Raw genomic sequence first — 26,820 nt, 5'->3', positions numbered from 1 at the left:
TAACATCATACAGTGGAATTGCAGAGGACTAAGCAGCCATTCTGATGACAGTCAGTAAGAGATTTAATAGCTCAGTTCAACCCCATAGCTGTATGCCTACAGGAAACATTCTTGTCACCCCAATTTTTGCCAAAATTCTCCAATTATATGATGTATAGAAGAGATAGAAACTCGGTCTCCTCAACGTGGAGGAATAGCCAATTTGATTAATTCTAACGTACTGTCCAAGCCAATCCAGATAATAACAAATCTTGAAGCTGTGGTTACTCGCAGTTGGTACATCAGCCATGCTTGTTACCTTTTATATTCCACCATCTCTACCTCTTCCCCATTCAGAACTTGACAGTCTCATTACACTACTCCCAACTTCAATTTGTCTTTTCGGTGACTTTAATGGACACCATCCATTGTGGGGGTCCGCTACAATGGACAGAAGAGGCAAATTAATTGAATTTATGAATAATAGTGATCTTAATTTACTAAACACTGGATCTCCTACTTGCATCCACCTACTACAGGATCTACTTCTGCAGTTGACGTCAATTTGTTCTCCAACTATCTTTCCAATTCTGACATGTTCAGTATTATCTGATCCCTTTAACAGTGACCACTTTCCAATTATTTGCTCAATACAAACAGTGGTAACTCAAAATCCTAACTAACGATCCAATTGGAAGTTTAGTAAGGCGAACTGGGATGGCTATTTTACCCAAATGCTCTTAGACAGAATTTATGTCCAACAGAAACATATTGATGATTTGTTACTACTTACATCACCAATCAGATTCTGGCTGTGCAAATGCTTTCGTTCCAAAATCCAAGACATTTTGTGCTCACCGAAATCACTGATGGAATGCAGAGTGCTCTATTGCCAAACAAGATAAAAACTGTGCGTGGAATGATTTTCAGAAGTGTCCTACTACCACTAACTTAACTGCTTATAAAAGGCTTAAAGTAAAAGCAAGGCAAATTAGAAGGAAAGCAAAACATGATTCGTGGATTGCTTTAGAATGAACCATCACAAAAGACACTGACACACGGATCATCTGTAGAAGGATTGTTACCGAGGAGGAAATCTGCTCCTAATTAAAATTAATAACAGCTAAAAAGGATTTCTGTGTACTGGTTAGATTTTAGAACCAAGCAGAAACACCATCCTTACTTTGAACTCCCCAACATCTAACTCAATACCAGATGGGTATATACAGTGCATAGTACAGCCATACATCCTAAACCCTTGGAAATGTTTTAAATGCCAAAAATATGGACATTTACATATTGCCTGTTGTGGAGTGTGTACCTGTGGTGCAAAAGACCAAGGCATATTTAGCCACGAAACACATTTGTGTCGGTTGTCAAGGTGATCACTCTGCATACTCTTGGGCAGTATTTTCAGTTGTGGTTTGCAAGTCAGATCTTGGGATTCTCTGATGAAGAATTAATTTTTACATAATTTGTTTACTGGTATGGTATGTACAAAATATGTGATCTTATTTAGTTAATTTTCTGCATCATTCTGGTGTTTTTTTCAAAGCCCTCCTTTACGAGCACCAGAGGATCTCCTGTATAAATGTAAGCCAACATGCTTCTGCTTCACAAGGAGACATATTTTAAGGCAAAATGGGGACCCTTCCTTTTACATATTTTAAGGCAAAATGGGGACCCTTCCTTTTATAATTGCACAGTCATCCAGAAGGACAGTTGGATGTACCTGTCCATATGGGATAGTCACTATTCTTGTGGGTAACTATACCCCCTTTCAGCTTACACCACTTACCACTAATATAGAGGTGATAACAATTCATCTCTCAGTAGAGTTCCCCCTACTGCAAGATGAATTGCTGTTAAGAATAGTTTTCAGACCCTTGGCATAAGGCAATTATGCTTGCCTTTCCCAAACTAGGAAAGGATGCAAATATTGTGACTGAAAAATTGTCCTATTGCTCTGACCAGCTGGTTGTGCAAGATCCTGGTAAGAATGGTTAGTGCTTGCCTCATTGGTATGTAGATGCAAATAACCTACTTTCCAGGACACAATGTGGTTTCTAGGGGAACAGGTTAACGCTCAAGATTTAAGAAGATTCAAAACTTCAATTTGAGATGCATTTCCATAAATGCAAGCACCTGGTGCTGATTTTCTTTGATGACATGACTTGGGAATTTAGAATTTTTAGAGACATTCATAAACTTGGTTTTAGGGATTACTTTTAAGTTTTTATTAAAAAATTTTTTTGTCCAACTGCTCATTTCAAATTTGTGTAGGTGCACACTCTTGGCCATTTTTGCAAAAGGAGAGCACTTCTCTTAGTTCTGTGTTGTGCTTTTTGCTATCAAAGTTCATTCTGTTACTAAAGAACTTTCTCCAATTGTTAATGGTGTTCTCTTTGCTGACTTCAATATTTTTTAGAGTCAAGCAACAAAGGAACATTAAATGACAATTGCAGTGACCGCTGACTGCCTCAACTCCCAGGCACTGGCTAACTATTATCTCAGAACACCGTGTATGATTTCATTGCAAAAAGAACCTTCACTTTGAACGTAAAACTCTGGGAAAAAACGTCATTCCAGTAGCACTTGATACAAAATTCTTCTTGATTGTATTCAGTAAGAAGTTGACATTGCTCAACCATTGTCATCAGATTTTATCTGACAATTACCACATGTCAGCCATTTTTATCTATTTAAAATCCTTAAACTTTTTTAGACTAATAATCTCATTCTCTTGGTAACCGAAATATTTCTCATTTTGATCTTTTATGTGACTTGGTTTTTGTACATTATAGCTCTCCTTGATGCTACTGTAGTTAGATATATCTGGCAGTAACAGCAGATTGATCAGTACAAGAGCTAAAATAAGGTGGTAATAACTCGGCTATAACCCATTCTGCTACTTCTAACTGGATAAATCAACTCTACCTTTATAAAATTTAAACATGATAACCTTTCTTCCGATTCTTATTAGTGATAACATAATCCTCTCATTTCCAGTACCCGTTCTCAGGACTGATAATGCTGTCAAGTTTGATGGTGCCTCCGTAGCCAGGTGGGAAGGAGCAGCAGTGCATAGCACACGCTTCTTGATTAGACCGGAGTTCGAGCCCGTCACCACCAAATACGGAGGATGCGGAAAGGTCAGGAAATGACCACCGCATATTTACGGAGCAGTATGGCCTTAGTTGCTAATGCTCCTAAAAAAAATCCAAATAACATAATAATAGCTGTCAAGTTTGAAAGAATGGCTATATGTGGATATTGATTCAAAAAATGCATATCGTATTGTATCATATCATAACATCAAACAAAGTTTTGATTACATAATATCTATAGCAAAGGTCGCAGACACAATAGGAGGGAGTACATGATGAGAGCCCTGTCAGTCAATTCGCCCCTGGAGAGAGAGATTGTGCAAGGCTCATTGGGGTAGAGGTTTTCTAAAGCGTGGTCTGTGTTTATTAACAGGAGAGACTGCCTATGAGGGATGTATGTATGTATTTGTCTTGGGCGGCACCTGGAACGTTAGTTCATCTCCACCTCGTTTCACTTTTAAATTAGAGGATTCTGCAGAAATGCCCAGAAGTGAACTGGCTGTTTGGCTACCCAGAGTCAGCTGGTCGGAGATGCACCACCACCACAACCACCACCACGGGAAGGTAGACCAAGGGGCTACCAACTGGCGGCAGCAGAAGAGAGGGACGCCAAGAGCCCAACAAAGTATGAGCCAAAAATAGTAAAAAAAAAAATAAATAAAAATAAAGAACTTATACAACTATACAAAGATTAAATACTGTACAAGATAACCTCAACAGATTGAGGTAAACACAGATGATACTTTGAAATGTCAAAGTAAACAATGAAAGTAATCTTATGCATATTAACATAAAAAAAAAAAAAAAAAACAAGGTCAAAGAAAATAATTAAGGATAACACTACCATTCAACCGACAAAACTTTACACAAGCCCAGAAGCAGGCACAAACCTTATAAACAGTTGAGGTTAAATCCAGTAAATGCTGCAGTCATTAGTAGCAAAGTCACAGTCAATCACCAATAACAAAGTCACAGTCAGTTAACAGCCATCCGAGCAAAGGAGCACAGGAATTTTCATTGCCAAATTGAGTTGTAGTTGTAGGTCACTTGTAGAGTTTCAAAAAAAAAAAAAAAAAAAAAAACACACAGCACAAGTCCAGAATTGTAGATCTTGTTGAGAAAATGGATGTCACTGCAGTGAATGTGAAGAGTCTTGAGCTGAATTTGAAACATTTGCATGTGTAGTCATTGCAGAAAGGATTGAGAGCCTTTTATTGAAGGTTGCCTTAGCAAAATCCTGAAGAGCGCGGTAACTTGTGGCATTTGATACAAAATTAGGTTCCAATCCTGATGAAAAGTTGGGAATTGCATTTTGCAGAATTACTCGAAATTCGTTGTATAAGGGATAAGAGTACAACACGTGCTGCCAATCTTCCATACCGCCACAATGGCAGAGTTCCATAGGAGACAAGCGAAATTTAAACAATTTCTTATTTAATGATCCGTGTCCTGATATCAAATAGGAGGTAAACAAGTCAAGGCTAAACCAGACTGTAGATTTTTTATCCGTAAGAGAGTCAACTTCAGGAAAAAACTTGCGCATTACACTGCCCAATGTTGTGCCATCCCACCTATTCTGCCACAAGTTGATCAACTCTTGCCAAATTCTTTGTCATTCAGCTTTAACATCGACTTGAGTGTTAATAGAAATACCAAGGATCTCAGTGGGAATCTGACGTTTCAAGCGATAACATAAGCCTCTGAAAATTACGTAGAGATCGAGTGGCAACGTCCCGGCTAAAAGCTGTAAAGCAGGTGTTGAAACTGTTTGACAAATCTTCAAAATACAAAGTAACATTGTACGCTGGATTGACATTAATTTTGATTGAAATTGTACAGTCCCCACCCTATGGAACCAAGCGCCAGCAGCATAGGCAACCATTGGGAGAAACACAGAGTTATAGTAGATTCTTAAACATCTTCTAGAAAGACCCCACTCAGTTCTAGAAACTCTGACAAGAGTGCCGGTGAAATTTCTGATCTTAATTCGCAGATTGGATAAATGAGGGAGAAAGTTTAACTTACTGTCAATAGTTATTCCCAAAAGTTTAATTTCCATTATTAGAGGTATTTGTCTATTGTTTATTTTAACTCTTGGTGGTCGACGAACGTCCAGTTTAGAGCCAAGGATCATAATTTTTGTCTTGGTGGAACTAATTTTTAACTTATTTTCAACTGTCCATTGTTGAAGATCAGATAGAACTTTCTCAGCGGATATTTCAATAGAAGACCTTGAATTGCCACCAACAAGGACTGTCAAATCATCCGCATATGCCATGATCTTCACGTCAAAGGTTCGGGTAATCCAACCTTGCAGAACAAAGTTCCAGAAAAGTGGTCCTAAAATGGAGCCTTGAGGACACCCTCGAAAGACCTGACGCAAAATTTGTCTGTACTTAGATCTGGTGGTGATAAATCTGTTAGAGAAATAGCTCTTAATTAGAAGATAAAGTTGCTGGGAACATTCGGCATGACGTAAACGTTCGAGGGCATTTTCCCACCAAAGGGAATCAAAAGCACCCTCGAAGTCAATAAAGATAGCAAGAGTATACTTGAAACTGGAGTGTTCAACAGAAGAAATGAAGTCTACAAGGACCTTCCAGGAGTGAATCCGTATTGATTAGGTGCAATTAGTCCCCGTTCCAATAACAAATTGTTTAATTGCAGGGCAATTAAACGTTCTAATAGCTTACCAAGGTTGGCCAATAAGGCTATAGGTCGATAAGACCTCGGTTCCTGGGGGGGCTTGTCTGGCTTCCTAATCAGTTTGATAAGGGCTGTCTTCCACAGATCTGGCAAAGTTCCAGCATCTAAACATTTATTGAAAAGTTGTAGAAGTATACTGGGCTTAGTCTTGGCGAGCCGTACAATAAAGGTACTCTCCAGCATGTCCATCCCTGGGCATTTCTTAACTTTCACTTGTTTGACTGCTGTGTCCCACTCGATGACACTAAAAGGCTCAGTCTTAATTGAAGAAACATACAGAGAATTGGCAGAACGAATATTAGTGTGAAAATCGGAGTCGGAGCTCACATTGTCCTGTAGAAAAAGATTATCTAGAATAATATTTACAGAATCCGTCCAGTTAGTGGTCTCCAGACCATTGTATATGATCGATCCATACACTTCTTGTGTAAATAATTTATTTCTTACAATATTATAAAGTAGCCCCCACGGGTCTGCATTACCAGAGTTGTACACAAATTCTGTCCAAGTTTCCTTCTTCCTGGTAGCAGTTGCCTTCACATAACGTTTCTTGAGATCAACGTAATAATTATAAAAGATGCGAACATCAGCCTGAGACAAATGACGATTGCGCTGATAGGTGCGTCGAGCGTGGTGGACCTGTTTCCGAAGCGAAGATAATTCTGACGACCACCAGGAATAAGTTCTGGAATTGACACGTTTTTTCCTTGATGATTTATATGATACATTAATCAAAATTTTTTGAATCTGTGTCGCAGCTTCAGACACAGACATGCCGTCAAAATGAGAGTTAGTCAGTTTGGAGAAATCAGCATTTACAGAATGTTCAAATATGTCCCAATTAATGTTATTAATTGAGAAGCGAACGTACTCAGGCACACAGATACTCGAATCTGAGGGACGAGAAGGTATGGAGAGCGAGAAAGAAATTGCCCAATGGTCACTTGTTGTCCAGTTAGGCTGTACAGTCCAATCGTTGATAGCTAGATTACAGAAGGAATTTGAAAAAGTGATATCAATATTTGATTCTCCGGAGAAGCTGGAGAACGTAGTGAACTGTTGAGGTCTGTTAAAGATCTTCATATTATTATTAATAATAAATTCTTCCAGTAATTGCCCTCGAGCATCAGAGCGTGCACTAAACCAAAACTTAGACTTGGCGTTTACATCCGCTGAAATAAGGACATTATGATGACCCAGAAAATTCAATGTGGATTCTAAATAATTTAATGAGTTATTTAAGTCTTCAGATGGAGGGCAGTATATTGAGATGATATAAAAGGTCATGGTAGAATATGTGACAAGGATATAAGTTGCAGTTTGGTGACAGAGACCATTAATGACAGTTACATGAATTTTGTCGTTTAATACAACAATACAAGTCTTTGGTTGCTGGTGAGCAGGTTGGATTACTCGGGTGGAAAGAGAATAACCTGTGATCTTTGAACGATCTCCCATTTGCCCTTTAGCAAAATATGGCTCTTGAATAGTGATGATGTCGATTGAGTTTTGTTCTTCTGTTAATCTAATCTCGTCCGAAACAACTCGAGAATGATGCCCGTTGATCTGCATAAATTTCAGATTAATAGACTAACACTAGGCAAGTTCGTACTATTAACATCACCAGCAGGGGAATTATTTACACTATATACACTGGAATTGGGTGTGTTACTCATCAGCAATCCTCAGTCGTGCTGTTTCCAAGGCCTTTTTGTAGGCAGGACAGTTACTATCTCTCACCGAATGGTGAAAGCCACGTTTTCCTCTCTTACAATTGATACACGATGGCTCTTCGTTTTTATTAGGACACTCGTTAAACACATGACCACCATGCACACAGTGACTGCAAGACGGACACTCGTGCGTGCAGTACTGAGCGGTGTGACCATATCCCAAGCAGTGAAAGCATTTCGTCACAACAGTATAAGGTCTGTGTCTATGAGAACTCCAGGCAAGAAATATGCGCTCCAGAGTAATTATATGTTTGTAAATCTTGGGAGAAAAACTAACAGCCCAGTTTACAGATAAATTTGACCTTGCTTTAGTTGAGAAATGAAAGAAAGTTCCGTTCTTAACCTCCTCAAATGTAAAATCCAAATCGCCAAGATTTTTGTTATATAAATTTTCAAGTATCTCGTCACGTGTCAATTCCTTTGGGACATCATAAATCAGTACAGTGGGGTTTCCCTTTCGAGGAACACCTGAGCTGATACCTGCAGATGTAAAAGACTCCGAGGAGGATAGACACTCCAGATCTGCCTTAGAGGCCGTTTCCAGCAAGACTCCTTTGTTCCTCTCTAGCCTAAGAGACTTGATCTTAACATTTTTTAAATCCGATTTAAGAGTTTTAGCCACCAATGTCTTAATGTCAGCACTTGACTTACAATCACTGTTTTCAGAAGCTCTAAGAATTAAGACATTGTCAGGTTTCACTTTAGGAACATTAGCAGCGGAACGGGCAGCATCAGTAAAGGTCCTGACAATAGAGGTGTTAGTAGCAGCATCTTCCTGCAAAGTTGAATCATCCGTAACAATCGGGGCAGGGGGGGGCATCTTGTCTTAATGTAGGTTTGTCTGCAGAGGAACTGTCACTAACAGATTGTTTGGCCAAACAAGCCATATTTGTTGTTGTTATACCGGAAAATGTATTTATAACTCTTTCCAAAAGATTGGTACGTGTATTTATTTCTATGTTTAGGGTCTTTAGCTTTTTGTTTTCTACAAGGAGATAAGTCGCAACAGTCTCCAAATTGAGCCATTTATCCATTATGGTGTTACCTGATTGTTTGGTAATCTTGTTGCCTTCATAAGAAAGGAAACTAGAGAGATCCCATCTCATTTTTGCAATTCTGTCGTATAAAATAAGAACATTCTGTCCTGGGTCGCTTGTCCGAGCGTTAGTTAAATTATTTTTCTCCTCTGCACCTGCAGTTCCAAGTTTATTACTCGAAGGAAGCTCCGTCTGACGTTCTTTGTCAAGAGTTAATTGTGAAAGATAATCAGTAGCAACTTTTGAAGATGAGCTTTCCTGAGAGGCAATAGTCAGTTCCGGTGATTGAGTCAATGGCACTTGAGGGATCAGAGGTGTCGAGATCTCACCAAGAGATGGCAACGGAGAAAAGATACCAGCTGCAGTAGGTTGTTTATCATCCATGTTAACTGAAATCAGAAAAATATGCATAGAGCAAATTTAATATCTAAAAGTGATGGCACTGAGACAAAAGAAGAGTTTATCTTGATACCTCTTGTCTTCGTGGAGTCCAGAACCTACTCTTCAGGTCAGATTTTTGCAGTCTGGTAGCTGATAATGGCATAAAATGGGTGTGCTGTACAGATCTTTATGCAGATGGTGAAAATTTGTGACGCATGCATGCTATTGAGACAAGCACTGCTGGCACTGGGTAAGTGTAAGAAGGAAGTAAACACCGGAGGCACAAAACAGTGAAACTGGTAGCTTCAATGCGACGCCCGTCCAAGGTCACAGAAGGGGGAAAACAGCCCCAGTCAAATTAGCAAGGATAGAGACTGTGGTGGTCAGGCAAAGGAGTGGCCACCTCCCAAAAGCTTCGGCTATGGCGCCTAAGCTGAGTGACCAAAGAACAATAGCAGTGAGAAGAAAATGGAAGAAACTCGAAAGAGAGCTCTAATAGCACAAAACTATGCTTACCAACAGAATCCTCAAGTTGTAATTATCTGTTTGGTAAAAAACTGCACTTTTAACATGAAATAAATCCATAGTTCTAACACGATAATACAGGAGCTAAAAATAACGTGACCGCTATGCTATGAACCCTACACACGTGTCTGCCTATGAGGGATGGGATACCCTTAAATAGAAAGGGTGCAAGAAGATTTTCTGATGCTATAGAGCCAGTGTTAGGTGTGTGTCATGCCGACCAGGCTAGCCGGGTGGGTAAAGTGCCTGCCTGGCAACCCAAAGGTCGCAGGTTTGAATCCTGCCTCGGGCTTGGATCAGAGTAAATGCAAAAGCTGTGGGAGGTGCATTATGGCCACAGAAGCCAATGCACCAACAACTACCAAAAAAAAAAAAGTGTCAGAAAACTGTTTGCTTGAGGGGAGGGATATACAATAATAGTTAAGCAGTAGCAGAGGCAGAGATGAAAGTGATTTTTGCACATCTGTTGGAAGAAAGTGCAGCAGCCTAGAAAGCAAGATACTGGAGATTTCAAAGGCCTGCTGTGGGTTGTCATGGAACAAGGAAATACATGGGCCATGTTAGGGTAACTAAGAATTAGAACAGGAGTATGTACTTACATGTACACCAATGCTAGGAGCATAGTAAATAAATTTGATGAATTTGAAGTGGTGGTCAAGTCATGAAATGTAGACATTGTGAGGATATCAGAGATGTGGTATTACTCAGATATAAGGGATTCTGAATTTGAATATGGATAGTAGAGTGTATACAGAAAGGACATCTATGTATGTGTAAATTGTATGTGGGACTTAGGCTTTTCCCAAAGCTGTTATGTCTTCTGTGCTTGAACCTTAAGGCAAAGCCAGTCATTTGTCATGTCATTGTTAGTCTGTGCTGTGTAGCATCATGTCCTGTTGTTGTGTTGTGGAATAGCCACTGGGGGAGTGATCATTACTAGGCTTTTCACACCAACAAAGAAATACTGTTCAAGGTTTAGACCTAAATGGATGTCAGATGAACTTTTGAGACACATGGCAGAAAAGAAAAATGCATGGGATGCATGTAAATTATTAGGTGATATAGACGCCTATGGTCTATGCCCTCAAAAAATTGAGAGTCCATCAAGCTCTCACTGCCCACATCAAGGCCACAGCTTGCACTTGATCATCAGGAAAAACAGTGTCAATCCCAAAGCAGAATGTGCTGCCCCCACAGGATTGTTGTCAATGACTATTGCCAGGGAAACAGGAAAATATATTGTGCAAAAAGGATAGGTGGAATAGGTTCAGATTATATCTGCCAGGTGCAAAAGTTGATGACATACAGCAAATATAATCTTTTAAGTTTTAATGGCACAAAAGGTGATATTGTTTGTACACGTTTGCACTAATGACATTAAGAGTAGAAGATCTGCAGACTAACATAACAAGCACAGGCCAATGTTGAAAAAAAGAAAAAAAAAGTCGCGAGCTAGGGTTAAATTTGAAAGCATCTGCAATTCTGCCTGAACACGATAGGTGGGAGAATATGATGGGTGCTTTGTCAATTAATTTGACTCTGGAGAGATTGTGCAAAGCTCATGAGGTAGATTTTTTTTTTCCTCAGTGTGATCTGTGCTTGTTAACAGGAGAGAGAGAGACTGTTTTTACAGGGATCAGATATACTTAAATAGAAATGGTGCAAGAATATTTGCTGATGCTGTTGAGCCAGTGTTAGGTGGGTCGGAAAATTGCTAGTTAGGGATGTTATACGCAGACTAATAGATTAGCCACAGGCAAAGGTGAAAGTGATTCTTGCACTGCTTCTATTGGAATGAGCAGTAGCCTGGAAAGCAAGGTGCTGGAAAGCAAGGTGCTGGAAATTTCAAGAACTGCTGGGTCATCAAGTAAATATATGGACTGGGTTAGGGTAACTAAGAGTAAGAACAGTTGCATGTTTACTGCATGTACAGCAGTGCTAGAAGTATAGTAATTAAATTTGATGAATTTGAAGTGCTGGTCAAGACATAAAAAAGTGGATATTGTTGGGATATCAGAGGTGTGGTGTCACTTAGATATAAGAAATGCAGAATTAGAATTTGGGAATGCAATGTGCACAGAAAGGATAGGAAGGGGGGAAAGGTTATGCTGTTAGTTAAGAACACAAAATCTAAGGCAGTGCATCCAGTTAAAATGGGTGGACAGTGCAATGTTCAATCAGTGTGATATATACGCACTGGGAAAGCAAAAATGAGAGTAAATGTGTGCTATAGGTTTGACGAGTACAACAAACAGTAATGCAGAGAAATAGTGTAGGCCTGTAAATCAGAATGTCTTATAATGGGGGATTTTAACTTCCCAGATAGTGACTGCAACTTATGGTTGGCCACTTGCACACTAGTAAGACTTTTGTCGAATTATTGGATGACTGCGTTCTATAGCAGCATGTTTGAGAGGCAACCAGAGGGTATAATAGTCTTGATCTGATTGTCAACAGTGATTATTCATGTATTAAGTATCTCTAGATAAAGGAACCACTAGGTGACAGTGAACACAGTGTACTGATGTGGGATTTACTTAAAGATGGTAACTGCCATCAGTAGTAAAGGGAAGGGTTTTGCCTTTCTAAAGATGACTATGGTGGTCTCAGACAGTTTTTAAATTCTGTGCAGTGGAACTAACTGATGTTACCAGCAGCAGTTTCTAAGTGGGATGCATTCAAGGAATTAATCTTGTAATGTACTAGGCTTTCCATACCAACTAAGATATACCATTTTCTTAGTTCATCTGAAATCCAATCCATTTAGGCCTAAATGGATTGGATTTCAGATGAACTAATGAGAATCATGGAAAAAAAAAGAAAAATGCATGGGATCATATAAATTAACAGCTGACATAGAAGCCAGTGGTAGATATCAGCTAAGCTGTAACCAAGTCACAAAAGAATTTAGGCAGGTGAAGGCAGATTATGAGAAATCTTTGGCAAAGGATGCAAAGAAAAACTGAAAAGACTTTTTTTTTTACTTATGTAAACTCGAGAACGAAGGGGATGAATCAGATTGGTCCACTTAATATCAGTGGTTCAACTGTTGATGATCCTGCTCAGGATGCTGACAAACTGAATGAGCATTTTGCATCTACATTCACCCATGAGGATTTCTGTAGGGAAGTGGAGGCCAGAAGTTTATCAAACTCTAAGAGGAAGCTGAATGATTTTGTAATAACTGAGAGGAATGTGGCATGGATGGGATCTATCTAGTTATATTAAAGGAAGTAAGTAACCCCTCCCCTTAGCTATAATTATGACAGCATCCTTAGATTCAGGGATGATCTCCACAGACTGGAGATGGGCAAATGTAACCCCAATTCACAAAGGGGATCAAAGGGTGACACGAGTAATTACAGACCTGTTAGTTTAACTTCTGTTCCCAGAAAAAATAATAGTGACTGGTTAAAGAAGCAATGCAGGATCATCTAGAAAAGATTACAGTTATAGATCAGACACAGCATGGGTTTGTTAAGGGGAAATTAAGTGTCTGACTAGTTTGTGTCTGACCAGTTTGATTGGATGTTGTGATGTGGTCACAAAGGAACTGGATGTAAAAAATAATTTTGATATCATACTGTATTTCAGGAAGGTTTTTGATACTGTTGCAAATGGAAGACTGCTGTATGGATTGGACCAGTATTGCATTAAGGGCAGTTTGCTGCTACGGATAAAGGGATGGTTGAGTTGGGGTAGACAGAGTAGTAATCAGTCGATACTGTTGTTTCTGGATTAATGTTATTAGTCAAGTTCCCCAACTTTCAATGCAGGGTCCATTGTTGTTTTCTATGTTTTCAGTGATATAGATGAAGGTATATCAGGCTTAATGTCCAAGTTTGCAGATGATACGAAGGTTGGCAGGGTTGTTAATGACAGTTATGATTGTATGCTACTGCAACAGAATCTAGAACAGTTGGGCAGATGGGCTGAGAAGAGGCAACTGAAGTTTAACATCGACAAATGCAGAGTACTGCATATAGGTAGCAGTATATCTAGAATGACATACCAACTGTGCAGTACAACACCATAAGAGTAGTGGAGAATGAACAAGACCTGGGATAATTGTGCAGTCAGATATGAAGTTTTCAGAGCAGTGCAGACAGGCTTCCAGATTAGTTTATGTGGTCCTGTCAATGATATACAGTAACTTTGCTAGCAAGGATAAGGTGATTATTCCTTTGGATAAGGCAGTGGTCTAACCACACCTTGATTACTGCCTACAGGTCTGTAGGCCTCATTTTAGGAAAGATATCGAGCTGCTGGGATGAGTACAGAGAAAGCTGTATAGTGTTAATTGTAATGGCTCCAGGGGTATCCCCTAATTATGTTTCAAGCAAGTGATGAATAGAAATGCCAGATTTATGTAGATTAGTGAATGTTCGTGTAGTGATAGTGTGCATTGTGTTGTTCATCTGGCCTCTTAGCCTAAGAGCCTGTGTTTTCACACAAAATCCTCTAGTTTACTGTTCATCGCCATGAGGAGACGGGCCGGGCAGTAGTCCAGCCTGCTCCTCATGGTGCTAGTGAGGTGAACTCTGTGGTAGCCAAGGCTACAGACAGGGAGAGCCCAATAAAAAAAAAGGTGAAATTTAGAAAGGACATGGAGAGGGGGGTTTAAAAAAAAAAGTAAAGAGAAGGGGGCCAGTAGTGAAGATGCCTACCTGGTTGAAAGGGGGACAGAAGAGGGCCCCCAGGTCAGGATGCTTATCCTGCTCTAGGGGTGGGAAGTGATAGTTGGCAGTGGAGGTGTGTTGTTGTCTCACTCCCCAATCCCAAGTGGTGGGACGAAAGATCATAGAGTAAGGGTCCATATGTTGGAGTTCCTACTTGGACTCTCTCTATCCCAGACTGGCAGTGTCTGCATCCCACACCACACCAGCTGAGTAGCCACGATATGATGTGGTGGGCAAGTACCCACTTGCCCACCACAATTTATTACAGTCATGCTCTGCATTCATTGATTTTATGCTTTTTTCTTACATTTAAAATTATATAAAGGGTGATTCACTACCAGTGCGACAAACTTGCAGGATGTGTAGGGGTCACAAAGACGAATTAGAATCACATAGCATTGCAGGGTCCGAAATGCCTTCGTCATGTGGTAGAGGATGTTGAACGGGAGGTCGCGTGAACAACGATCCCGCTGAAAGTCAGCATTTGCGAACCGTTTCTGCTGAAGAAACCAAGTAGCAAAAGTCCTCCGGAGTAGATAATCCGCAGGCTCCAATGATTGGATGCATTGCAGATGGTATGAACATTTGTTTTGCTGACAGTACCCTCCATACAGTGGATTAGGAAATACCCAATCGTTGGCCTATCGCTCAAATACTCGTACTCAGATTGCCTTCTGCATAGGACATTCTCCTCATTGTCTGGCGTCCTCGTTGTTCGCTTACGATTCATGGTACCTCTCGTGAAACAACTAGTCTCACGTAACCTTCTGTGCACACGTGCGAAAATCGTATGATGAGGAGCACGCCTGTGCGGGAAACGTTCCTGGTACAAGCGCAGAGCAGCGTGCCCGTTACAGTTCACAGCTCCATACGCGATGTGCATGTCGGCCAGTTCAACATTTGAATACTTGTCCATCCTACTGCCTCGGGAACCGGTTCACAAATGGTGACTTCCAGCGGGATTGCTGTTCACACGACCTCCCGTTCAACGTCCTCTACTGCATGACGAAGGCATTTCGGACCCTGCAATGCTATGTGATTCCGATTCGTCTTTGTGCCCCCTACACCTCCTGCAAGTTTGTCGCACTGGTAGTGAATCACCCTGTATACATACAGTAGACTTTCGATTTTCCGGGGTAGATGGTAAAAAACAAATCCCGGATAATCGATTTCCTGGTTAATCTAAAAATACAGAAGTCCTCGACATGCGTAAGCTAAGACGTAACTTCTTACTTCGTCAAGTTTTACGTAACTCGGGAATGACTAATAACAAATTGCTACTATATTATTATTGACAAATCTGAATTCAGCACGTTACTTGTCGATCTTTCACCATTTTCATACATCCTTATTATTTTAATTTTCTGATCCAGCTTGATCGCTTTCCTTTTCTTGGTAGATTTACTAGTACTGTTGCCACTTATTCTCTTAGTCGGCACCATGATAACTGTCAAAATGATTTTTTCTGTAAAGAGCTTCACAGGGTTAAGGCCAAATCTCATCCCGCACAAGCTCACATTTTACTAAAGCACATTTCTGGAGGTCACTACCATAAAACAATAAAAACAAATTGTACTTTCCGTGTTATTTGGACTTTTCTCTTCATGCATCTAATTACAAACAGATAGTAAACTTACTGCATTTGCGAAAATACCGATAGCTGGAATTCTGTGGGTTTTTACGTTATTATGGTGAAATGTGTGTCCTCTTCACTAAAATCTTCAATCATATGAGAAAAAAAAAACCATAAATAAATTGTAAGAATCTTCTCTTCTTTCCAATTTTTTTGCTTGTTACTCCGTACCCCACTTGTGCAATTTGTGCGTGCCATGATTGTCGTTAGTGATTGTTTATTATTTATTATTATTTTTTTAAATTTTACGATCCTAAAAAAAATCCTAAAAATCCTAAAAAAAAAATAGAGCGAAAAAAAATTTACGTAGTTGCATAAGTCGGAGACTTACTGTATCGAAAATTGTTCAGCAACCTATGTAAAAAATATGGCGATAGATAAAAAAACAAAAAAAAATCCACACACTACTTGCGTGTCCAGTACGATGCTTTTTTGCGATGTTGATTTTAAATCTAATAGCTTCTCTTTATTTTTCCGATGTCGCATATGGTTTGGTCACCAACATTATAATGGTTTAACGGATGCACCGTTTTAAAACTTTTGAATAATTTCAAGTTTTTGTTTAACCGAAAGCGCAACTCTTTTGCGTTTACCCATCGTTTTCGCGATTTCTAAACAAAAATAAAAAAATATTTACTATAAAAAATTTTGAATATCGTTAATTTTTTTTTATAGTAAAAAAAAAAATTTCAACGATATTGTAATTAAAATTTTTTTTTATCGATATTGAAATTTTTCTATAAAAAAATTTCAATATCAATAAAGATTGTGTAAAGAGTGTAAAACACAACAATCAACACGATGCACTGAAACAAACTAAACATTTGTTCTCTTCTTTTTTTTTTTTATTTATTTTAGCGGCGGGGGTGAAGACAGCGGGGTTGCAAGATAATGGGTACTAATCTCCCAATGACGACTTATAATGCAACTTCTTGTCGCTTACTTCAGACTTGCAAAACATCTGTTTATAACTACTGTATTCTAGTCATTACTTGACTTTTATGATTTTTGATTGATTTTTTTTTTTTTTTTTTTTTTTGTAATTCGGAGTCTTGAAGTACCCCGGTTAATCCAATCCCGGTAAATCGAGAGTCTGCTGTACATATATATGTATATACAAAGGGTACTAGGAAAGTTTTGCAATATGACGCAACAATGAATCACAGGAAGCTGCTTGTTGCTGCATGTTGAGACATGTTCATACGTGCATAGTAGCCGCCGCGCCAAGTCGATGGGCTCAGTTATTCATTAGTAGTGAGAGTGTAAAGTGCTTGCGATGGCATCGTGGTCACGAAATGAGATAAGGACAGTTTTGCGGTATAATTTCGTGCGTGGTTTAACCATAGACCAGTGCTTAGAAGAAATGACTCTTGCACTAGATGATGATTGTCCACATCATACAACGATATTCAGGTGGTATAGAGAATTCCAAAGGGGAAATTTCACTCTGGAGGAATCTGAGAGGCCGGGAAGGCCACAAACGTCAGTTACGGAGGAAAACGTTACTGCTGTGAGGAAAATGCTTGACGAAAACAGGCGAGTGACCTACCAACAGATAGAGGATACTTTGGGCCTAAATGCACCAGCAATTCGTTCGATTCTGCAAGATCATTTGCACGTGAAGAAACTTTGTTCTCACTGGGTGCCGCATCAACTGCTGAAGAGCAGATGACATGACGTGTGACTTGGTGCCGGAAGATGTTAAAAAAGTTTGATAAGGGACAATCTCGGTATGTGAACAACATCGTGACAGGTGACGAGACTTGGCTGTACTATTACGATCTGCCAACCAAGGCTCAAAACAAAGTTTGGGTCTTTGATGATGACGACACACCCGTAATTGTCAGAAAATCCCGATCTGTAAAGAAGAAAATGATAGCTGTATTTTTCAAATCGAGTGGAATTGTGGAACGTGTCGTTTTGGACACGCAGAAGACAGTCGCAGCTAAGTGGTATACTGAACAATGCCTGCCTAAAGTCATTGGATCTATGAGGAACCTGCGGCCAAAGTCAAGAATGGTCACCTGGTACCTCCGTCACGATAATGCTCCAGCTCACCGCGCCAAAGCCTGCACCGAATATTTGACTACGACAGGACTGAAACTTCTCGAGCACCCTCCCTACAGTCCAGACCTTGCTCCCTGCGACTTTGCACTGTTCCCGCATGTGAAAATGAAGCTAAAAGGGAGGCGGTTTTCCAGTGATGAGGACCTTCTACGGGCTTGGGACAACGAGTGTGCTTTACTCCTAGTGAAACTTGGCAGAACTGGTTTAAAGATTGTTTTCGGAGGATGGAGAGGTGTATTGAATGTAGAGGAAATTACTTTGAAAAAATTAAATAAACAAAGCTGTATTGCAAAACTTTCCTAGTACCCTTTGTATATATGGGCTTTTTTCCCCCTTTACGTCCATACTCTTTCTCATGCCATGGGGAATGCACCAACTGTGTGGTACTACACTTAAGGTGGTAGAAAATGAAAAAGACCTGGGAGTAATTGTGCAGTCAGATATGAAGTTCTCTGAGCAATGCAGACAGGCGGCCAGGTCAGGTCATGGGGTTTTGTCAATGATATATAGGAATTTTGCTAGCAGGGAAAAGGAGGGGATTATCCCTCTGTATAAGGCAATGGTCAGGCCACGCCTTGAGTACTGCGTACAGGTCTGGAGACCTCATTTTAGGAAGGATGTAGATTTACTTGAGCGGGTACAGAGAAAGGCAACAAGATTGGTGAGGGGAATGAAGGGATCCTCTTACCAAGAGAGGCTTAAGTTCTGCAAATTGCAGTGGCTGGAGACTAGGCACCTGCGCGGTGATCTGATTGAGGTATATAAGGCCTTGAATGGATTGAGCACACCTGAATTCTGATGGGATCCTTCCACTTGTTCAGATTACGAACCTAAGGGGGCATAAATTCAAATTAAGAAAAGACAGATGTAGAATAGATGTGCGGAAATTTGCCTTTAGCCAGCGGGTGGTTAATTGCTGGAACAAACTTCCATCTGTCGTTGTGGAAGTTGATAGGTTGAATAAATTTAAGGAGGAACTGGACAGGCATTTGGAGGGAATGGTGTGATTTTTTTTTTTTTTTTTTTTGGCTAATGCTGCATGAGCTCATACATTTGCTTTCTTGCATCACATGCCACTGCTACTACTACTAATAGTGTCTAATATGTTATTAACAGACTCTGCCCAAGGCAGGGCTGGGGTTCCATCTGATTTGACTGTAGTTTCTGTCACATCTCCTCTTGGCAGCTTGTTGATGACAATTCTGTACATGATTCCCCGTGGGTTGATGTTTCCAGATGTCTCCACCAAGTGCAGCCAGGATTCTTTTTTCTTTTCTCTAGTGAGGTCTGTGTATTGGTCTATCCTGAGTATGGTGAGTTCAGGGCACTACTAGGGGTCTACCTGCTTCCTGGGTTTTTTCCATGGGATAGACAGGTTAGATTGTTCTAGTAGACATTACTTTGGACTTACTACTTGTGATGGAGGTTCTGGGAAAGGGGTCATTGCAGTAATAATTCAGATGAGGGGACGATGCAGTTTACCTTGTTTTTCTTTTTCCCGTGCATTTCTTTTGGTTGTGACATCACTGGTGTGACTGCACTTGGCAGTACAGTGACATCACTCGCAATTTACCAAAACTTCTTTCCATGCATGCGGCTGCAGCATTAGCTGTACATTGTCCACTGAGTTTTATTACTGTTATCTGTTGATTAGCTATTACTAGTGCAGCCTAGCACTTTGCATTGTCATATTGGACAAACCTGCAGGACAGTGGGAGGCTTTAATAACTTGTATTGGAGTAGGGTTTGTGCAGATAGAGCAAATCAGGTTTTTCATCTTCTATAATCTTAGTGATAGAGTTGACAGTTCAAACGTATAATTTTGATTTCTCCTGTGTTAGGGTTTTCTGTTTGTTTTGTTATTCATAATCGGTCTTTTGTTTTGTGATTTCTTTTGCTCTCTGGTATTCTGGGCATTTTGTATCTTTGTAGTGATTGCTCTGTAGCTTTCTGCTCTTGCAATTGGGGGCATGTGGATGGTTATCCACATGCCCCAATTCCAAGGACAGTGCTTTGTTAGGCAGTCTGCATGTTGGTGGCCTGTGGTAGCTCAGTGCCCACAGGTATTTTCATTCTGCCTACATGACTTTGCAGTGTCCATATCCTAGACATTTGAAAGAGCATGATGCCACTGTAAAGTCCTTCACTCCATGTGCTGTCCACCCCGGGTGTATTCTATTCTGCTTTCCTTATATGACCATTCACTTCAAAGATCCAGCTTTAATTGTTCTTGTTCCTTGCATATATTGTGAATCTGTGTTTGATACCTTCTTTTACTGCTTCCTTTGTAAAGCCATAGTCTTGAAGATTTTTCTGGAATAAATCTCATATTTCTTCTAGCCTTGTGTCTCTATGTATATCATAGATTATTATTGTGGGTTTCCAATTTAAGGCCTGGGTACCCAAAGTTTGTACAGTTTTGGGAACCTAAACTGTACAGAGTTTGCTTAGTTTTGTAAGCCTTGTTTGGTGGTATATCATATTAGGATTCCTTTGTCCTTGATCTTTCTGAGGTTTTTTACTTTGATGTTCCTCATTTTTTTGGTTTTAGTTTCTTCATGACTTCTGTTTTTATATCCTTACTTGTTTGCAAGGGGCTTTCCTTTATGGGTCTGACCAATATAAAGTAGTTTTGCTTTTTCTTATTATCTTGTTCTCTTCTTGCCCAGTTTGGTATGGCTCTTTCAGGTGGCTTTGTAGCAGCATGAGCAAAGCTGATGGTTTCTTTCTCCTTTTGTTGTGTATTCTTGGTTTGTTTTTCTCAAGTCTGGCCTTGGGCATTTCATTTGCTATTATTAAATTGATCACAAGTATTTCCCAGTAGCCCTATATATCTGCTATCAGGATTTTAGTGAGCCTGCTATTTTTCTTCATTAGATTACCCACTGAAGTTTTTAGCACACATGCCATATCTAGAGCAGTATCATCTTTTTTAATTAGTTGTCTTTGTTCTGGAGGTTGTGAGCATTTGGGGTTATTATTGAGAATTCCCTCTGTTTCTGCAGGATCTGGGAGTGGTGGATACTCCTTATCTATGAGCTTTTGTGGTTGTACAAAATTTTTGCCAATTTTGGTCTGAAATCAATGCTGAAAGTCCTCAACTGTTGTCTGATTGTACTCCTGTCTTAATTATGATTAAAATGATACTAGTTTTACTGTTTTTATTCTTGGGTAGTACTAGTGCTTAGCTTTGCTGCACTAACTCAGGGGCTCACATCTAGTGAGCATGGGCTTGGCAAACCCAGGGTCCTGAGCTTGGATATCTTGGTGATTCTTTTCTACCCTTCTCTCTCTCAGGGTAATTCATGAATTTTTTTTGGCTAGTGCAGCATAAGCCTCAGGCTTCCTGGCATCATATGGCTAATAATAATAGCAACTGAATTTGTCATATTAATCACAATACAGAAAATGGTGGTGGCAATGTCATTACTGTTTTTTGTTATACTGCAGCATTTAAACAGTCATTTTAAATGATGCACAGCAAAATAAATCAAGAAAAGTACTCAAGTGGATTCCTTGAACCATGCACAGAAATCTTATCAGGATTCCTTTGTCCCTGATTTTCTAGATTTATTTCTGGATTCCCTTTAATCTGACATCTTTCCCAGTTAATTATTCCAAGCTTTCAAAGCAGCAATGTGAATACCATTGCTTGATGATGATGCCTCCATACAGAAAGTACGGGAGGGGAGGGGCTGCTGTTAGTTAAGAAGCACATAAAATCTAAGGCATCCAGTTGACAAGGGTAGCCAGTGCAATGTTGATATGACATAAACACTCACTAGGAAAACAAAAATGAGAGTAGGAGGCCATTACACTGGTCAACACGTAAAATTTTACAAAAATAAAAAAAAACCCAATCTTGACTAATTTTATGCTGCTGAACATGAAAATCACATAAATTTGTCGACTGGCTCTTGCTTTTGAATTACTGTTGGGGTCTCATATTAGTGAGTTACTCTACATTATCAACTACTGCTCTCGGCAAAATGCATCGCAGTTTCAGTACCACCACGCTCTTATCACTTGATTGGCAACGTAACCTCACTCTGTATCATGTGATAAGTTGTTGCCTCAAATGCATCTTCAACTCTCTTGCAGTAATCCTCGAAAGGTACTGGGTGATTTGTTTTCAGTTAACAGTTATTCTCTGTGAGATTCCTACTTTTTGCACAGTATTTGTGATGTGTAAGATTAATAGGCCCCGTAATTTTGTGAATAGTCTGGATGTCTTCTGTTACATATGTGGACAGAAGTCATGTGTTAGCTTGAAGAAAGCATCCCTTAACTCAAGCCATAAAAAAAGCCTACTTCCTGTACTTTGGGTGTAAAGTAGGTGACAAGGACCGAGCTTCACACGTATGCTGCACTACTTGTTTATCAAAACTTAATGCATGGGCGAATCGAAAGGGACATTTTATGCCTTTCACAGTGTCCATGATATGGAGGGAGTGAACAAATTGCTACAGATTGTTACTTCTGTATGGTGCCTCCTATTAGAAAAGGGATGGCAGTGAAGAAACAGTGGACACTGATGTATTCTAATATACCATCTGCAATTTGTCCTGTGCCTCATGGTGAAGTACTACTTATTCTTGAACCACCCGACCATTTTTCTGTACACTGATGAACATCAACTTGATATACACGAAGAAGTACAGCAGCCATCTATGTCAAGGGATTCACCATTTTGTCTATCTTTTGTGGTTCAGCAGAATATACCTTTATTCTTTTGAACCATGTAAGATTACTAATGTGAGCTTAATGACCTCATCGGGGATACTGAATTGCCGAAGAATAAGGCAGAGCATTTGGCTTCAGAGATACCGAGTTGCTGAAGAATAAGGCAGGGCATTTGGCTTCGAGGCTACAACAGTGGAATATTTTAGATTATTCTGTGAAAGTGACATTTTGTAATCGAAATAAAGACTGTGATAAATTCTATAAAACAGAAGGTGAACTCACTGTTTCTAAGGATGTTGATGGTCTAATGTCCGCGATGAACACGAAGCATGTTCCCGAAGAATGATGACTATTTATAGACCCTTCTAAGGTTAGCCTTAAGGCTGTGTTATTGTACAATGGAAATATGCTGCCTTCAGTACCTCTTGTGTATGCCATCCACAAAAAAGAAACATACGCAAATATTGAGAACATTCTCTTAGGTGTACACTATCAGAAGTATGAATGCCAGATGTGTGATGATTTAAAGGTAATTGCTATTTTAGTAGGACAACAAAAGGGTTACACTAAGTATTGTTGCTTTTTCTGTGAGTGGGATAGTCATGTCAAGGATATGCAGTACAGGAAGAGGAGTTGGCCTCAACAAAAGTCATATACACCTGGAATGAAGAACGTAGCGTTTGAACCTCCGGTAGATCCAAAGAAAGTTTTGCTTCCACCACTCCACATCAAACTGGGGCTCTTGAAATTTTTCGTGAAGACATTGGAAGTGAATAGTCCTGCATTCACATACTTGCAAGAGAAATTCTCAAGAATTAGTACTGAGAAGATTAAGGCAGGTCTTTTCATTGGTCCACAAATAAGGAAACTTTTCAATGAAGAACAGTTCAAATATGTCCTTAGTTGATAGCGAGAAAGTGTGGAAAACCTTTTGAAATTTTTCGATCAGTTTTCTAGGAAATGTTAAAACTGGCAACTACAGGCAGCTTGCAGAAGATCTCATTACTTCTTACAAAAAACTGGGGTGCAACATGTCATGGAACATGCATTTCTTGCACTCACACCTGGATTTCTTCCTGCCAAAATGTGGTGCCATCAGCAACAAACATGGTGCCATCAGCAACAAACATGGTGAGCGCTTCCATCAAGACATCGCAGCGATGGAACAAAGATACAAAAGCAAATGGAGTGCCACCACATTACCCGATTATTGTAGGATGGTGAAAAGGGATGCTCCCAAAGCTGAATACAAGCAAAAGGTCCCGTGTTTGATATAGGTATGTTCGTAGCTACATTTTACTGCTATATAAATAAAAAATACCTCATTAAATATAAAAAAAACTGCTCTTGTTTTGAAAACAAGAGTCAATCTGCCATTTTTAGCAATATTTCAGTGTTTAGCAGACCAAAATCTATGAAGTAAACTTACTTTGATGCCTGTAACAAGATACAACCTGAAATGTGTTGTTCAGTGTTATTAGCAGTGATTCTTCATGCATTAAGAATCTGCAGATAAAAGAACAACTTGATGTGGAATTTACTTAAAGATGTAACTATCATTAAGAGTAAAGGGAAGAGTGTTTTCTTTCATAAAGGAGACAACAATGGTCTCAGACAGTTTTTAAATTATATTACAGTGGGACGAACTAATGATTTTACCAACAACAAATTCTAAATAGCAAGCATTCAGGGATATAATCATAAAAGCTATTAGCTTTTCTTACCAACTAAGAAATACTTTTTAAGGCTTAGATCTAAGTGGATCTCAGATGAACTACTGAGACACATGGCAGAGAAGAAAAATGCATATAAATATAAGTATCTGGTGATACAGAATATAAATATCAGGTGATACACAGAAGCCTATAGTAAATGTAAATTAGTCTGTAATCAAGTCACAGAGGAGGTTAGGCAAGCTAAGGCAGATTATGAAAAGTACTCTGGTGAAGAATGGCAAGAAAAGTAGAAAAGGCACCTATGCTTATATTAACAGTAGAAGGACAGGGTTGAATCACATTGGTCCACTTGATATCAACGGTTTAACTGTGGATGAACCTGCTGAGGTTGCTGATGGCTGTAGAGGTATTTTGCATCTGCATTCACACTTGAGAAATTCTTTATGGAGGGGAGATGCCAGGAGTGTAACAGGGAGTTAATGATTTTGTGATAAATGAGAGGAAAGTCAAAGAGAAATTGAAGTTAAATATAAAAAAGGCACCTGGGGTGGATGAGATTTTTCCAGTTATATTAAGGGAGGCAGCAAATGAGGTAAGTAAACCCTTTGGCATAATTATGAGAAGAATCTCTCAGAAGAAGTCCTGTGGACTGGAGATGTGTGAATGTATTGCTAATTTAAAAATGGGGAATCAAAGGATGACACAAGTAGTTACAGATCTGTTAGCTTAATTCTCTTCTAGCTTACATAACAGAGTCACTGTTTAAAGAAGTAAGTGATGCTGGATCACCTAGACAGGAGTGCAATTATACTTGTCAAAGCATGTGTTTGTTAAGGGTATATCTTGTCTGACCACTTTAATTGGATAGTATGATGCAGACAGTGGAACTGGATGCTAAAAATAATTTTCTTATCATATACTTGGATTTCAAGAAAACTTTTTTTTATACTATTGCACATAAGACTGCTGTACAAATTGATGCAGTTTGGCATTTAAGGAAAGTTACTGCTATGGATAAATTGATGGTTGAGTGGGAAAAGACAGAGTAGTTATCAATACTGCTCTTTGTAGACTGTTATTAGTGGAGTCCCAAAAGGGTTCAGTACTGGCTCGTTGTTATATTCTGTATATATTAATTAGGGTATGTGAGGCTTATTGTTTAAGCTTACAGATGATACAAAGGTGTGGTTAATAAGTAATGAAGGTACTTCAGCAACAAGTACTAAAAAAATTAGCCAGCTGTGCTGAGAAATGGCACTGATTCTGTGCAGTACCTTGACAAATTCAAGATACTGCATAGAATCGCACAGTAATATATCAACTGTGTGGTATTATACTTAGGATAGTGGAAATTGAAAAGGCCCTGTAATTAATCGTGTGCAGTCTGATATGCAATTCTTTGAGCAATGCAGACAGGCTGCGAGCTCATGGTGTGTTTTCTTAATGATATTCAGGTATTTTGCTATCAGGAATAAGGAAGTGATTATCTCATTTTATAATGCAGTGGTTAGGCTGCATCCTGAGTATTTAATACAGACCTGGCGCCTCATTTTAGGAAGGATGTAGAACTGCTAGAATGGATACAGAGATGGGCAACAAGATTATTGAGGGGAACAAAGGTGTGCTCTTACAAGAAAGTCTCTTACCAAATTGCAGCATCTGGAGACTAGGCACCAGCACAGTGATCTTATTGTGGTGTTTTAGGCTTTGGATGGCTTGAGCAAACTCAATGCTAACGGGATGCTTCCTCTTGCCCAGACTATGCACATTAAGGGAAATAAATTCCAAGTTGAAGGATGATTGCATCCTTCCTGAATAGATGGACAGAAGATTGCCTTCAGTCAATGGGTGTGTTTATTGCTGGAACAATCTTCTATCTGTTGTTGTGGAAATGGATAGTCGGAATAAATTCAATTAAGACAAGTCATGGGAGGGGATGGATATGTGAAATGGGATTTTTTTTTTTTCTTTATTTATATAAGTTTAATTGCTTTCTTGTATCATTTGCCACTACTAATAGTAATAGTATATTTGCTATAGGTCAAAAAGACTTTTTTTCAAAACTGTGGTACTCAAACCATTTGAATCATGTCTCCCAACCATGAGATAGCCAATCAAGAGCGCATGGAGTTGTGCTTAACTTGATCATTCAGTGCTTTAACCTGATTTGGAGAGGTGGAACATTTGTATATCTTAATGCACTTTAATATATAGAAGAGTTTGACAAGCTTGTAATTTTTTTGATTCATTCAGGATTAAGCTTGCTAGTTCTCAACCCACGCAGTCGTGTGTGTGTGTGTGTGTGTGTGTGTGAGAGAGAGAGAGAGATTAATTTAATTATATCCACTTTGACTTGTAAAAGTTACCTATGAATCGGTGTTCTTGTAATTCATCAGATTTTTTTTTTTTTTTATTTAACTGAAATATTATTATTTTTCAAATTAGTCTGAATTATTATTTTATTTTTGAATTAGTCTGAATTTTTTTTAATTAATCAAATTGTTTTGTTATTTATTATTATTATTTATTTGAATTAATCTGAATGATTTTTTATTTTTTTTGAGTTAATCTGAATGATTTTGGAAATGTATGGTTTGTTACCCCAAAAAAAAAA

General features: G+C 39.2%; 1 protein-coding gene across 3 annotated transcripts in view; it reads left to right on the top strand.

Moving 5' to 3' along the window:
- The window catches only part of LOC150083041 (CCR4-NOT transcription complex subunit 3-like), a 592,625-nt gene that overhangs the window by 100,698 nt on the left and 465,107 nt on the right, over positions 1-26,820 (top strand). The window lies entirely within an intron of this gene.

The sequence above is a fragment of the Mastigoproctus giganteus genome, chromosome 7, assembly GCF_048544385.1.
Source record: "Mastigoproctus giganteus isolate SK-2022 chromosome 7, ASM4854438v1, whole genome shotgun sequence".
In the NCBI taxonomy this organism is placed as follows: Eukaryota; Metazoa; Arthropoda; class Arachnida; order Uropygi; family Thelyphonidae; genus Mastigoproctus; species Mastigoproctus giganteus.
The sequence above is the reverse complement of the archived record's forward strand: the minus strand, read 5'-3'. Positions and strand labels throughout refer to the sequence as shown.